The following is a 6,000-nucleotide window of genomic DNA, read 5'->3' as shown; positions in this document are numbered from 1 at the left end:
TAAACCCGAGCGAGGCGTTGGGCTCTAACTGAACCCGAGCGATTGCACTGCAGGCTACGCGTTACTGAACCCGAGAGATCGATCGATGGCTGTTAACTGAACCCGATCGAGCGATTCCTTCGCTACTGCTGCTAACTGAAGCCAATCGATGCTGCCTCTGGATGAACAGTGAGTGTTGCGGGGGGGGGGGGGGGGGGGGGTTGGATGAACAATGAGCGGTGGGGGTGGATGAACAGGACCCCGTGGTGTTGCCTCTGGATTACCAGGACCCCGATTGATCGAGCCGGTTGGGGCTGGATGAACAGGACCCCGTGGAGGGCTTGATGAACAGGACCCCGTGGAGGGATTGATGAACAGGATGACCCCGTGGAGGGCTGGATGAACAGTAGATGGTGGAGGGGTGGATGAACAGTAGCTTGTGGAGGGGTGGTTGAACAGGAACCCGTGGAGAGGGGTGGTTGAACAGTATCCGGTGGAGTAGCGCGCGGTGGAGGCTGAATGAACATGAGCCCGTGGATGAACAGTCGTAGGTGCAGCCTGGAGGAGGTCGATGGTGGATGAACAGTAGCCCGTGGAGGCTAGAGGAGGTCGATGGTGGAGATGAACAATATCATGTGGAGTCCCGTTTTGCGGTACGCCACACCCCTCCCGATGAACAGGACCCCCATTTCGACCGTAGTGCTCCAACACAAGTCCGTTTCCTCCGTTTTGCGGTATGCCACACCCCTACCAATCAACAGGACCCCGTTTCGACCGTAGGAGGTCCAACACAAGTCCATTTCCTCCATTTTGCGGTACGCCAGACCCCTCCCGATGAACATGATCCCATTTCGAACATGGCCGGTCGAACACAAGGCTGTTTCCTCTGTTCTGCGATACGCTAGGCCTCGTTTCCATCACCTGTTCCGTCCAAGCCGGTTGGCTCCCACGTGTTCTGCTACCCCCTGATGAACACGACGCATTCTGTTGCCTACCGATGAACACGACACATTCCGTTGCCTCCCCATGAACACGACGACACGCAGTTTCTCCATTTCGACCTAGCCATGTACACGAGCCCTGGCCGTACGTATGCGCGAGTAGGCATTTGAGACCCCGCCCGTATGTACATACATGGCCATATTTTCTTTCTTGCACACTGGCCGTTGTACGTGCGTGTACATGCTACATGCGCGCCTCTACTACGACACGTGCGCGATTCTACATCGACCAGTATGTACGTACACGTTCACGACCAGAATGACAACGCTACGTACGCTTCGACCAGGTGGGTCCCGACTGTCAGGCACTTCCTTGCGTGCCAAGATGTAGATGGTGGGTCCCAGCAGTCAGGGGGAAAATCGTTTTTTTGCCCGGACACACTTCCTTGTGTGCGAAGATGTAGCTGGTGGGTCCCAGCAGTCAGGGAGGAAATGTTTTTTTCACAAAATATGGTGGCCCGTTCGTGGGTCCCTGCTGTCAGGTGGAGGAATCATTATTTTCCGCGTAATATGGAGGCACTTCCTTGCTGCAGCCGTGGACCCAGCTGTCAGCCTCTCCACGTACAGTCCAGGTCCGTTGGAGGTCGTTCCTTGACCACGTTGACCATGCTGCACCGAGAGCACCAGGGTGGTGGACGACGGTGAGGCCTAGGAAGGGGACGACACGGAGCCGGGGAAGAGGCCGCAGTGGAAGCCCGTGCGGAGAGGAGTACGAGGGTTCACTGGTTCGGCTGCGGTGTGAGGCTGCCATCGTCGCAGGGCCTGTCCAGCGGTGGGAATAGTAGGGGGTGGTGAGGCCTCCGTGGCAGCACAGCCGACCACGGGAGGCAGGAGCACGCGGCACGACCGACGCTGCTTTGGGCGGCTGGAGCAAAAAGACCAGAGGTTGAAGAAGCACTACTGCCATTGGATGGACATCGCACGGTCACTATAGCTAGAATCGTTTATATTGACTAAGTTGACAAAGCCCTTGGTACGCGTCAACTTAGTAGGCCCACAGGCCAGCCTCCAAAACAGTGCACCCCAGATGTCAGGGGAGGAATCATTTTTTGGGCGGCTGAAGCAAGAATATCCGAGATTGAAGAAGAAGCATGACATCCGTTGGATGGACATCCAACGGCTATAGCTGCTAGAACCGTGTGTCGTTGACAAAGCACCAGCTTAGTTTTTTTATGGGACGCGTCAACTTAGAAGGCCCACAAGTGTGTGGCAGAGAACATATAGCCCATTTGCGATTTGTAAGAATGTACAACCCATTTTTTAATTCTAATGGAATTTACTACATCCCATTTATAGTTTGTTAAAAGTACAACTCAACTTCTAGCTAGGACAACAATTAATAATTTCAACCAACCACTCAAAACAAAATTCAAAAACATTTCCCACATTTTTATGGGATCCGAAATATTTTTATCCAAAATTTCTAGTCAGATTATATATAATTTCAAAATAAAGTTGTATTACGTTAAAATCCAACGAAATATTGCACGCGCAACAAGTAATGAAATTAAAATTTTCAAATTCCAAAAATAATATATATTTTAAACGAATTACGCGTTTGGTGCATTTTTTATAGTTACTGCCCAGTTATTATAATTACATCCCATTTATTATTTCTTAAAGTCCATTTTCTTGTTAAGCCTAATGCATACCTCCTAGGAAAGTTTGCAGCCCAGCGGGGCGGAGAATAACAAGTTGACCTGGATATTGTGTACAACTGTCGGCCCAGTTGCATTGCTGATGTTGAAAAAACGCCTGTGTAGTAAATTACAACCTAAAATGGCTACTCAGCCCACGTTCAGCGACACCGGAAAGGCCCAAACAAGGCTTTTGTACAACTTTTTGAAGTCACTGAGCTCAATTAATAACTTAAGAAAAAAGTTAGATTACAGTGTAACCTAATTAAAAGTTGTCATGAGCAAAGAAACAATTCAACAGGTCCCACTTGTGCGTGTGTGCATGTGCGTGCGTGTGCGCGCGCGCGCGCGTGTGTGTGTGTGTGTGTGTGAGAGAGAGAGAGAGAGAGAGAGGGAGAGAGAGAGACCCATCAGTCGATGCTCGTAAATACATCTTTCAGCCATATGCATTGCTGATCCTTAGTAAAAACTTATATAGTTGACACAATCATATAGAACATCATAGCACACTGAACTTGCATACAAAAATTTCAACAGGCGGCACAATCAGGATGGAAGCAGAGGATCGCTACGGGTAGGGCTATGTTGAAACCAACGAACTCGTACATAACGGTTCATCGTATTTACCAATGATGAGGAAATATCTTGAATGTTGTGCAAAGAAAATAGATAGACAACACAATAAGTTCTGCTAGCACATTAAGTTGACGTACAACCCTTTCTAAAAAAGTTCAGGTACAAAACTAGAACAAGTCACAATCAAATGTACTGGAACATCAGTGCTTCACACCCATAGCTCAGATTTAACTAGTATCTCACAAGATTCAGTTGTTACCTGAAATTAGAGCACATCCAGGCAGCCATCCCTGCCTCTTCTCCCAAAGAAGCAGTGGCCTCCGCCGCGCAATGGAGTAGGCCCTGTGCCATCCATCGTTTCGAGCAACACGTGGAAAGTCTGAAGTTGACTCCTATAATGGATGTCATAGACGAACCCTGGCACCAGCGTCGGCGGCAGGACTTCGATTGATGGATTGACCACTTCTTCGACATGCACGAACAGTCGATACAGGTACATCCCTAACGTGGTCTGCGGCGGCCTTGGTGGCGACGAATAGTACAACCCCGGTTCCTGTACCGATATCTCAACACCAATCACCTTCGGTATGGTGGACGGCTTCTTCATCCATGCCATAACCATCAGAGCCCAGCTGTCTGGAGGAACAAACATACTTACGAGCTCACCTCCAAGGTCGTTGATAAGCTCATTCATGGACTCGCTGTTCCAAGCACGTCGAGGCATGTCATGGAAGGTAAGCTTTGTCAAAAACTCAAGCTCAGAGGGCACCGAGCCCCATCCTGGGTGTCACCGATCAAAGCTCACCAGTGTGCCATCGCAGAACAAACACCGGGAAGATTCAAACACACGAGTGTAGTTGAAAGTTGTCCGGAACCTGACGAAGAAATCAGCCGGTGGCAGACAGACTTCAACGAGCGAGTCACTTATTTGGATGCCGTGCGCAATTCCAAGAGCTTTGACAAGGTCGGTAGGTGAGACAGGAGGCTGATCGTCGTTGATGGTTACCATCACCACTTTGCTGGCAAACTGGTCGTCAAGCGCCGCCATGCCACTATTGAGCAACAGCATGCAGCGATCGAAGGTAGGACGGACCTCAGGATCTCCAGCTCGGAGATCTGCGTTGACCGGCGACATGATAGTGCGCTTGAGTACATGGAGTACAAGAGGGGGATTTGGGGGAACTGGAGTAGGAATCGAGATTCCAGAGGTGGGGGAGGGGCGGGAGATTGGGGATGAAAAGGTAGCATGAATTTCGAACACGCGCCAATATGCTCTCGGTGCACAAGCGCACGAAAATACCGGTGGCGCTAACATGTCGGCCTAAGATTCCTTATTCTTTTGTTTTTGGAGAGCCCGACCTTTTTTTGAGGATCTTTTGAGAGCCCGGCCTGAGGGTCATAATTGACCCGTTTGGCATTGCGTTACTACTCAGCCCATATTCAACGACACCTCACTAGCCCAAACAAGTGTACATCATGGAAAAGACACTGAGCTCAAATTATATAACTTGAAAAAAGAGATATACTCTGAACACTTGAGAATGGTGATGCCCTCATTTAGCCCACCAGTAGTTTGAGACAATAAACAGTTCAAAACAACGATATATACAACATTCAAACACTAACTAGTGACTACTACTGACATAAACAGCAAGCCATGATAGTTCATAAGAAGTCTTGCTACACCACCAAAACACACCCATCTGCAGCGCTCAGACTCTCGTGATCCAGACGAGAATGACATTCTAAATAGAGGCAACTATTACATAGTAAGAGTGACATAGACGAGGATGACCAAATGACAAGGAATATGCATAACAAAAGAAAGAACTACCCATCCAGAACCAACAGCAAAGACAACAAAGTCATTCGAAGAGATGATCCAACACCATCATAATTTGCAGCCCCGCTTCAGCGACCAGTGATCCGAAGACACCAGTCCTCCACCCTTTCGACGCAACAGCCCAATTACCAATCAACCTGAAGGCTTGAACCACATCACTGCCTGTCGTAATTGAGACATCCAAGGATCAAAGTTAATCCAGATGCCTTTGTCATTCTCACCTTCTTTTGGCTACAGGCTGTATCGTTGACAATCAGGGGAGTATGCTCCCGAACTCCTAGGGCTCACCGTGTAGACACAGTTTTCCATAGAAAACAGAGCCTCTCTGACATCAAGGTCCTTGCCAATGGTGATCTCCTGGTTAATCGGATAATTGAGTCTGAGAAACAGAGAGTGTGAACCAAGGCTATTTACCCGCCTCCAACTAAAAAATCTTGAAGGCCCCAACAAGCTGGTATCTTGATCATAGACATAACAGCCACTGTCCGGATACTCATGTATTTCACGGTGCTTATATACAATGGTTTTTTTTTAATATAACTTCTCTAGCTCATGTGTCCAAATGATCATCAGTCTTTTGCCGTCGTCTGATCAAGCGAGGAACCAGTTGTGCTTCCCTGTTTTTGGCAAAGGTGGTGTGTTTACAAAGGGCAGTAACTGTAGGGACACTACATCATATAAAAAAGGACATGCATTGTTAATGTAAGATAAGCATTGTTCAGAGTATGAGTAGGATAATGCAAGAAACAACATTGATATGTCCCTGTTGGAACTGGGAGGAAAATATAGGGAAATGTATACTAGGTTCAAAAATATAGAAGTGCCATGCATGGTTATACTCATGTTATCTCACAATCGATTCTTCACAGGAAACTACCATGTCATGCATGTTATGTAATCATGTTCTGTCCTCACAAACAAATTCTTCAAGGTAACTAATAGACCATGCATTGTTATATACTCG

Source organism: Triticum aestivum, chromosome 2B (genome assembly GCF_018294505.1).
Source record: "Triticum aestivum cultivar Chinese Spring chromosome 2B, IWGSC CS RefSeq v2.1, whole genome shotgun sequence".
NCBI classification, from domain to species: Eukaryota; Viridiplantae; Streptophyta; class Magnoliopsida; order Poales; family Poaceae; genus Triticum; species Triticum aestivum.
Note: the sequence above shows the minus strand (reverse complement) of the source record.